Raw genomic sequence first — 10,530 nt, forward strand, 5'->3', positions numbered from 1 at the left:
ATTACCCATGTGAAGGATGGATTTAATGAGAGGAAGGGGCTAACAGGTCTGCTGCCCTTCCTCTTCGAGGTACTGCCTGATTTGTTCCTCCAGAACACGTAAAACTGAAGTAATTGTGTGCCCAGCACAGCCAGAGCAGAGCTGGATTTGACCCCTAGGAACTCTAAGCTGCCTTTAATGATATCCATCACTGACAGTTCAGGTTTAAGAAGAAACTCAGTGCAGCATTGTTATAAATGATAATATGGAACAAGCACAGGACAGAACTTGGAAAAGATACAGCAGTGTCTTGAAGTCTGGTTTTACCATCTTCACTCTGTTATTCACAGTACTGAAATGGGACTTACAAAAAAACTTCATCAGAAGTAATTCTGTATTTATCTTGGGCTTTGCTTAATAAAGAAGTGATATTTTATAACACATATTATTAAAGGAATATCAAATTCTTTCTTCTTATTTGTTTCACATTCACTGAATTAGGGGGAAATGCTGTTCTCTGTAAATAGAATAGTTTTCCTATATTTCTTCACATTTTGGACAAAGCTAAAGAAAAAACTTAAATGGAGTATTGGCTGCTTCCATAACCTCCAAGGACCACTCAAATTTGCTTTCCAGAGTTGTTCCAGCATAAAAAGGAGCATGGATGTATATCCTTTCAACATCAAAAACTTCTAAAGAAACTGTGCTATATATTCATACCTCAACAAGTATTCATCCTTAACTCTTGAAAATACTTCATGAGTGAGAGCTCATAGATTGAAAAGAGAATTACATCTGGACAACTACACAGTGATAGGATGTTTAAAAAGAGGTCTTCAATATTTCTATCACTAATTTATCTTAACACTCAGAATCTGGGCCAAAATGTTAAGAGATTAATTTAAGATAGAACATATCAAGGTCACTTGGTCCAGTCCCTCTCAGGACAAGGTTAATTTTGAAGTTTATTAAGTTATAAGAGACACAGAAAAGTCAAACTAGTATGATTGTATAATAACAAGGCTTCTCTTTGTAGAATGTTTGGTGTGGAGAATCATGACATTGGCTTTTCTGTATGACTGAAGCTCATGAGAATTATACAGAAGAAAATCTTTCCTATTGATTATAATATGATAGACTTCTGTAAATTATTGTGTAAACCAAACAAAAAGGATACTTATTGTTTCTTTATTTTGGTGTCCAAGATTGGAGGAAGATGTGGGAAATGATATACAAATGAGCTTCAAAAAAGTTAGTAATCTCTTTTGCTACTTATCAAGTACAAATGAGTAAAATCATGGTATTCTAAAGCATTTTTAATTTTATAAGCTTTGAAAGCAGAAAGGGCTGATTTATTTAGGCAAAGTTTACTGTATTTCCTATAGTTTTCCTCCGGTTGTGAATTAACGTCCACTACACCTTAGTCCAGTCCACTTTTTCCATTTAGTGTTTTTTACACATTTAAGACAGCAGATTTCTTAGTGCTGCTCATTACAGATCTACTTTTCTGTTAATGTTTCTTCTTTAAAAGGGGAGCTTAAAAATTGTTGAATCTGTCAAGATGATGAAAATGTAAGTTAAACATGTGAAAACGAGCAAAACTATTCTGAATTATTACATTAGAAAATGAAAGAGCCAGATGGCAGCAGTCAAACTGTCTCTTACTTCAAGGTGTCAGAGAATGAAGAATCCTTGTTCTGCTACTCAATTTTTAAACTCCTTTTCTGATGCCAGCCTAAATTTCAAGAAGGGACTAAAGAAAAAAGATTTCAGTCTTTGAAAGTAACCTTATTAAAAAAACCCCAAACTATTGAAAAAATAAATCAGCATACACTTCAGTTATCTGTGTTTGAAGAGGAACTTCAGCTGGCATTGTACCCAACAGCATGTAGCTTTTTGCCAAATCATCTTAGTTCCTTTCAATAATCTTATCTCACTTTGATCTCTACTAGCTCCTGGCTTCTCAAATTAACATGGGGGTAATCATAGCTGCTTGTAACATAATGGTCTATGTTATCTTCGTATTTGAAATGCAGTTTACAGCTTGTCTGTGAGAAGGATGTGTATCACAGGAGTGCTGGGAAGACCTTGTCTTAAGGTATCTGATAGATGGAGATCACAAAAGATTGCACCATGGTCACATGCCCAGAGTTTGGCTCCAGAGGCTCCAATTGTCAAATGCAATACATGTTCTTTCTTGATTTATGTGTTTTTAATGGCTTCATCTTGTGATTTCACAGTGTTTAATCATATCAAATTCCAAACACGATGTAATGCAATTCACTTTCCCCCCCCCCCCCCCCCCCCCCCCCCCCCCCCCGTCTCCGACTACATTAACAATGAAGAAGAGGTATGGAAAATGCTCTACATAATATCTTAGCCACCTTCACCTTAGGGTTTCTTTTAAACTTTTGCAAGATTACTCTTGGTTTTCCTTCTAACTGAACATCTTGTTCCCTTGAGCCATTTTCTCAGGGAGTTTTCTGTCATTTTCCCATGCCATTATTACTTTCTTCCTTTGCAGTTTCTTTTGCAGTTTCTTTTTTTCTGTTCCATTTGTTGTGTATCTCTTTGGTTTAGGGTGTTTCTTTTAATTTTCAATTTATTCTTTCAAGTTACACTTTGCAGCTTCAATTATCTTTGCCAGACATAGCAATATTTTATGATAATCACTCTCTCTTTTTCTTCTTGAAGATTATTCACTTTAATCCCCATAGCTCCAATCTCAGCTGACTAATGTTTTGATCACTTATTCATTATGTTTTTATTTTATAATTTGCTATATCACTCTGTTTTTATTACTTGTTCTGCATATCTTTGTTTTCTTTTCTTTTACCTCATTCTGTGGCTGTATGGTTTACCTTCCCTCCCCCCCCTTACATGCTCAGTCATCTCTTAAAAATTCATAAAGTAAAATGAGTGACCTGGAGCTTTTAAAAAAACATCCCAGATGGTAACTGATTATAAATCTGAAGTTGGCAGATGTTATTAGGACCTCAATGCCTTCTGCCTTGTCTGCAGTTTGACACCTTTAAGTGCAGACTGATTTCTCTGAAACAGGTCAGACAGCCACATATTGAAGCAAACACACACTTAGTGGAAATAATGCTGGAAGATTTTTCTGTCTCCAAAATTTTCCTCATAAAAATGTGCTGGAATGCATTTTGAAAAGTTCAATGATACAACAGTTTTTCCTAAAGAAATTTATTGATGCTATCATATTAAATTCATATCAACAAGGACCACCAAATACATAAAAGGTAGCCAAGTACTTTCTAAGTCTTGATGAAATTTGTAGCCTTTTCTCAAACTAGTGCTGCAGTAGCTGTAGCATTATTGGTAGCTGCACTGGTCAGACTGCCCAGGGAGGTGGTGGAGTTGCTGTCCCTGGAGGTACTAAAAATGAGTAGAAGTGGTGCTTTGGGAGATGGTTTAGTGGTTATGGTGGCTGATGGTTAGACTTGATAATCTTGAAAGTCCTTTCCAACCTTGCTGATTCTATGATTCTATTTAAATTCTATTTAATTTATTTATTCTAGTGTTTGGTTCCTCATTATACAAGAACTACCATTTGCTTTCTCCCTCATTTGTACCTTTTTTGGGTTTTACAGGAATAATCCAGAAGTGTTTGGGTCAAATCACTCAATAATCTGTTCCAAAAAAATCCCAAATTAATGTTCATTTGTGCTGGAATAATTGGAGGTACAGTTTGAAAAAGAACTCTTTACTGACACCCTCTGGGTACTTTCGTTCCCTCTGACTGTTATACCTTGAACAGTGAGGACAGGATTCTGGTTGCTTACTCAGCCATAATACCTGCAAAACAAAGTTTCTAAAACTTTAAGAAATTCTTAGGAAAAATTTTTTAAAGAAAATCCTAATTCTTCTTAAATTAGGAAGAAATGTTTTAATCTGCAGGTGGTAAGACATTAGAACAGGTTGTCCAAGGAAGTTGTGGCTGGCCTCCCCCTGAAGTGTCCAAAGCCAGGTTGGATGTGGCCCTGAGCAACCTGTATTAGTGGAAGGTGTCCCTGCCCAGGCAGGGGAGTTGGAACCAGGTGTTCTTTAAGATCTCTTCCAACCCAGAGCATTCTGTGATTCTATGATTTAAGACAGCAATAGTGATATCTCAGGTTAGGGATACCTTTCTCTTTAAAATTGTTTTTTTAAAACCTAAATGTTTTCTTCAGTCAGAAGAATGTTAAAGTCACTTTGAAAAAGTAATCTGATGCTCATGACTGCTTATTTTCTCTTAGAAATAATGGATTAGTGACTACTTTTAGATTACTTTTGAGTCATGCGCTCCTAGAAATACAACAGATAGAACTAGTGCCTCTAGTTTTGATTTAATGCAACCTTTAGAGAAAGATTGGTGGTCCTTGAACTAGTCGGTGTTGCTCAGCCCTGGCACAGTTCCCAGTCTACAAGCTGTACTCTCATTGAATAGATAAGATTTTTCAAGCAGTATTTAAGGAATTAAATGCTCTCTTTCTCCTTCTGTTGAATCACAGTGGGTGTTCAGTGCCTTATGCTTCTTTGAAAATAAATTTATATTAATACTAATTTCAGTAACATCATTTTTCATTCTTGAGATAAATGTGACTATGAAGTTCGCACCAGAACCTAAGGTTTAATTTTTACTCCAGATAGAATTTAATTTTCAAAATACCAGTCTGAGTTTGTCTTCCCTGCCCCTAGATTTTAAAAGCCAGTGCTTCCTAGCTCAGGTTTGTCATCCTTTCCTGACAGCAGTCAGAACATTGCATCTGACTGCATCCTGCAGTGCATTGTTTTTCAGAGCACTCTGGATGAGGACTGATCTACTTCAAGCACCCCTATTCTCTTGTACTTGATAAGGAAACTTTTTTGGCCTTGCTTAGATTAAGTATCTTGACAAAGAGTAAGCAAGTAATAGAAAGTAAAGCGTTCCTTCCCTAATCTCTTTGCTTTGTAATGCACATTTCTTCCCCTTGGCATTTAGTTTCCACCTAGGAACTGGCATGATGATTGCATGTGGGATTTTTCCAAAGTCCATGCTGTCCACAGCTTATTCTACATGCAGTGACTGGTATCTAGGTCATAAATATGATCTGTACAATAATTTAAAATCATGTCTTATGTTTCATAGTCCATGTTTAAAAGAAGATTCTGTGTATCATAACCCTTTCAAGTTTATTTCTTGTTTCAACTTTTCTTTCAATCAAGCATCACCTCTGTAGTTTTCTCATGAATATTTAAATGTCTTTGGAGACTTTTCTAATGTGTAGATAGAAGTCAAGTACCTTTGGAAAAGGTGCTTAAGCATATAAATCTCTCTATTTTAAAAATGTGAGTGCAACTAGGCAACCTTCATATTGCTGACCTGCTTCACTTTGTTCTTGACACAGGTACTGTTTAATTCACAATGTCTAGCCCTGCAGATAATTGGTTTATATCTTTCTGGGCAAGTAATGAATTCTTCAAGATGACAAAAAGGTTTAGATCTTAAAAAAGAGGAGCTCCAGGAACATTTCCCAGAATGCCTTTATGTGTTTGATAGTAGCAGTATAAAATTCAAATAACTTGAGGCGATTTTATAGTGGGTTTGATACGGTCAGAAAACTATAACAATAAAACCAGGGGTGAAGAGAATCAGGACAGCAAAAGGATAAAATTATTGGGAAAGATTAAAAAACATGTTTCAAACCCTGTTTCCTTCCTGGAGGTAGAAACAGAAAGAAATTAATTATGATCGAAACAGAAGAAAAAATTAAGACTCATATCCCAATCTTGAATTTACAATCAAACACAGTGTGCACCCTTCTACCTCAGTAATACACAAAAGCTGTAAGAAACCGTAGAAAACTCATTCTCCGGTTGCAACACTTTTGCAGAATGCCAGCACTTTCCATGCATCTGGTTGTTTACTGTTGTGCTTTTGTCTGCTGTAAAGTATTTGCATTATGTCCATCCAAGCTGACATGGCACAAATTTTAGCCTCAGGATTTGGTGTGAGCTCACAACACTAATGACCTGCTAGACAGAAATCAAAGCCATATCACTGCCTGCAGCAAGCACTATGATGTGCTGGGGTTCTTTCCCTTATAAATATAGTGCTAATGAGCAGCCTTACCCTTCATCTGTCTCCTTCAGAAGCCAGAAGCTTAGGGATAGGTGAAGTATTTTGGCTTTTGTTTTTGGGTTTTTTTTCCCCGGGTTAGCAAAAATGTAGGGCTTCACTGAAACTTTGAATGAATATTAATCACCTTTGTCTTGCAGCTTTCATTTATCTCTAGGTGTTGAAAGCCCAGCATCATTAGTTCCAACAAAGTCAGAAACTTTTCTGTCTGCATGCTTTTAAAATTTTTCATTTGCTTAATTGTTCACAGAGTATTTTTGTGATTCTTGAGAGAAACCACTGCAAGATTGCCGCAAAATTTCTTTATGCTCTCCCTGAGCTGAGCTGTTTTTGTCAAGGTTCTCTTCCCCAGCTGAGGGAGGATGTGGCTCAGCAACCAGGGACACCTGTGGCTTTCAGGCACAGCAATCAGTGCTGCCTTATGAGGGACACCTGTGGTGTGGCTGGGTGTGGGAATTAGTTGCTGAGGAGAAGGCCAGATGGAAGGTGCTCTTAACTGGGAGCTGCTGGGAAGCACAGCTGGTAGGGAACAATTCATCAAAATATAAGAAATAATATTTTTCTGGGAATGTTATGGTACAGGTGCTTTTTTGAAATTGAAAGGGTTTAGAACATAAATATCTTCAGAAAAAGGGTGACTATGATACAAGTGCAAGAAAATAGCAGCTTTGATGATCTAGGAGTACCTGAGAGAGGAAGATTTTTGTTTTCTGCTTGGTAAAGTAACACTGATAATTGTACAATGGGTTGAAGTGTTTTGTGCTCATTTTCAGGTTTTACTATTGCCATAACATGTGAGAAAAAGCAGTAGTTTCTCACTCCATTAGCTGGAAAAATGTGAAAAATTAAAGGAAGGTGCCTGAATAGGAGTTGTCCTAACTTGCTTTCTCGAATCTTTTGTTACTGATTCAAATTTGTACTTTGTAAACTATTTAATTTATAATCTTATCTAACTTACCTAAAATAGGTGGTACTAGGAAACTGTTCAGTGCAAGTTTATTATCTGACCACTAAATTAATACCATAATTTAAACTCAGTTGTGTATGACAAAAGTAAAAAGCTTATATGTTTTGTAAGTGCTTAAAATTTATTATTTATACATCAGAACATGGTATTTTGAGGCACTTAAAAAGTAAAAATCAGTGCATAGATGTCACTCTTTCTTCATTCAGGACTGTGCTGAACTGTACAAATTAAAGGCAATTGTTATTTCAGGAAAAAAGGTATGCTGAGTATAGGCTAAAAACTATTCTTGGCATCTATAGGCCAGCTGGTGGTATATATTTTAATGTTCAACCAGCTTGCTGAAACAGACATTGCCTTTTGTAATTAATTTGTAATACTTTTTTCTTCTTTACCTGCTCAAATTTTTCATAAGTTTTGGGATACGCCTCCTTTTTTTTTATGATGTTTATTTCTTGCAGCATTTTATGAATACCATAATGGTTCCTTTTCTTCTTGTTCCTTGAGTTGTTCTGTGGTGCTTTTCACTAAGAAGTAGAGGAAAGCCGCTCCCAGGCCATAGATTCCTTATTATCTTGTTAGCAATTCTTATCAGTGCTCTTAGCACTCAAGGCTCTGGTGGTAGCACCTGGCTTCCAGAGCTGCTGACACGTGGGGCATGCTCAGCTCCATTCTTCTTTATAGTCCCAAGGGAACAGCTTCAAATGACGTTGTGCAAAGTGTAAGGGGCACAAGGAAATTTGGAACCACTATGGTTAGTGCTGTGATGATGTGGCACACTACTAGTAAGAAGTACACTTAGAGAAAGGATCAAATTGTCTTGGCATTCGGGACACAAATAGCCTTTCCTGGTTTGTTTGTAGAAGGCACTTGAACTCTACCTGGCTTTGGGTGTGCAGTGTCAGGTGGGGGGGAGGTAGGTGAGAGTGACTGGTTTTAATGTTGTCTAAAATACTGCCAGGCATTCACTGAGCTAAGGTAACTGTTGGTGGTACTACTTATGAAAGAACAGGTACAAGTTTAAGCAGTTTTAACAAACTTTACATTGATCCTAAGGAAATTTTTGATGATCTAAATGAATGCATTTGGAAACTGCATGGATAAAACAATATACTGAAAATTATAGAAGCAGAAGAATTTCTTGGCTGTTACCAATGTCATCTGTTACGCAGTCTTATATTAAATCCCCAATTTTTTGAGAATTAGCCAGTTGTCTGTACTTGAGGGTGAGGGAGTATCTGTTGGTATAATACTTTTAGACTGATTATCCTCCTGAAGTGGGTATCTACTGAAAGCAGTGGTAGGAAGATGAACATCTTCATCTTTAGACAGCTGAAGTGGGAATCCCATTCTAGAGAAACAGGCATTGCTGGTATGTCTAAAAATGCCAGTTGTAAATAGTATTTTTCTTCTTGAATACCTTTTCCAGATTATTCATCTGAAGTAACTGAAACGGGTGGACAAGCCTCTCAGAAGATCAAGGTCCTGAAGAAAGTCCACAGTTTCTGTATAAGCTCAGAAGAAAAAACAGCTCTTAATTGACAGGTAAGGAAATAAGTTAAAATAGATTATTTACAGAAGTTGTGACTGGTGAAATTGTAGCATAACTCTGAAAGTGTTGATCCAAATATAAGGCTCTACAGAAAGGAACCGTAAGTAATATTATGGGGTTTTATGTTGAAAGTGTGTGCATGTGTATCACCTCTACTCTTATGCTGTTCCTGGCACATTTTCAGGAACTGAATGAACCACAGAGTGCATTTCCAAGTACCATTCTGATGGAGAAGAAGGCATGATACATTGCATGTTAGAAGAGCTGGTTCCCTTGCATGTTAATCAGAAGTGCAGTTGGTCTCTAAAGCTTTTAAGTACTCATTCAGCCCTGAAGTTACAGTTTGCAGTAGCTAATACTAAGTAATGTACATGGTGTTAACTCGAAGGGGGTCTTCAGATAGATTCTGACTGATGGGTTTGTTGATGGGACAGTAGGCATCAGGATGCTTATACAGAGTTCACTTCAAATATGCTTTTAATCACAGAGTCTTTTAAATAATATAGGACATCAAGAGGGTTATAAAATAAGTCATGATTCGATGCATTTCTCCCTCCTGTATTAATTAAGTGGAAATTTATCAAGACTTTTACAAGGTAACTGAATTCTAAAGATCATGTTTGAAGCAGTTGTGTGTTGTGAACTGCATATCCAAGTGCAGTTTAGCACTTTGAGTGGGCAGGTGAATACAGGTCAGTACTTACAGTCAGTGCAGGCCTCTAAAAGTAAGGAGCATGGCATGGAAAGAAAATTACTTCTATTCCTCTAAAATAATGATAATAAAATGGGTATCAACAAGTGAGCAGTGTGTCAGTGTGTTGTGTCATGCTGAAATGAACTGTTAGTTCTTGAATAAAGCTTGAGAGGAACTGCAGTCAACTTTTGTGTAAGTTAAACTTTGCTTGTAATGACAAATTATTACATGCTCTGCTGGTGTAGAAAATAGCATTTTTCTTTGAGCTGTGTCACTTTTAAAATTATTTGAATAGTGGTATACTGATACACCCAAATCAATTTCTTATTAGAGTACACCCCTGCTTTTGAAAGAAAGTTGACTTGTATAAACACGTTTAGTCATAATTGAATTTTATTCTCCTATTTATTGAACACTGTTCAGTTGTAGTGTTCAATCACTAAATTAATTAACATGTCTGTAACTCTAATTATGTACTTGTCAATCAAAATCAAAGGCAAAATATGAAAGAATCTGCCTGGCAAACAAAATAGGCTTCTTATGTGAATTGAAAGTAAATTAAAAAATGAAAGTGAAATTATCTACAGAAAACAGAAGTTCTGGTTTTCCCAGTCTCCTTCAATTTTTTTCAAGGAAATAATATTTATACAGTTCCCTAATTATTCCAGGAACTCTTTTATGCCTATATTAACTGCCCATCAGCCTATGTCCGACTCTATGTGTATCATTCAACGTGATCTATCTCCTGATCACTGTTACAGTAGTGATGCAGTACTCTCTATTAGAAGGTGATTTCTAATTTTCAAGGGGAGACATTTCTTTTCAAATATTTTTATACATATTCCCTTAGAATGCTTTTCCTCAGAAATCTTTAAAAATCACCTAATGAGTGTTTTCATCAGACTATTCTGAATATTCTTATTTAATCTTGTGTACTAATTTAATTTTCTATTTCATATAATTAAAAAAAAAAATTTCCTCCCTTCCTGCTCATACTGTAAGGGGTATATTGACAATTTGAAACCCATCTTAATAGTATATATGAGAAAAAACCACAACCTATAAGGAAAGAAAAGCTCATGTGGTCTCATTTGAGTGCATGAAGTATACTGCAGTGAGTTCAGAAAGTACCACTCAAATCATCACATTCCGTCCACTTTGTTCAGATGAACACTCCACCAGTTCTACAGAAGCAAGCAAGACAGTTTGGTATGAAGGATTTA

The 10,530-nt window shown here is 36.3% G+C and overlaps 1 long non-coding RNA gene across 1 annotated transcript in view; it reads left to right on the forward strand.

Annotated features, from left to right (window-relative positions):
* LOC139799670 (uncharacterized) overlaps positions 1-8,589 on the forward strand; it is a 60,495-nt gene extending 51,906 nt beyond the window's left edge. Inside the window, exon 4 of the long non-coding RNA XR_011727408.1 lies at positions 8,491-8,589. This is a non-coding gene — a long non-coding RNA (uncharacterized lncRNA). The remainder of the gene's footprint in view (positions 1-8,490) is intronic.
* Positions 8,590-10,530: the final 1,941 nt, after the last annotated feature.

Source organism: Heliangelus exortis, chromosome 9 (assembly GCF_036169615.1).
Source record: "Heliangelus exortis chromosome 9, bHelExo1.hap1, whole genome shotgun sequence".
NCBI classification, from domain to species: domain Eukaryota; kingdom Metazoa; phylum Chordata; class Aves; order Apodiformes; family Trochilidae; genus Heliangelus; species Heliangelus exortis.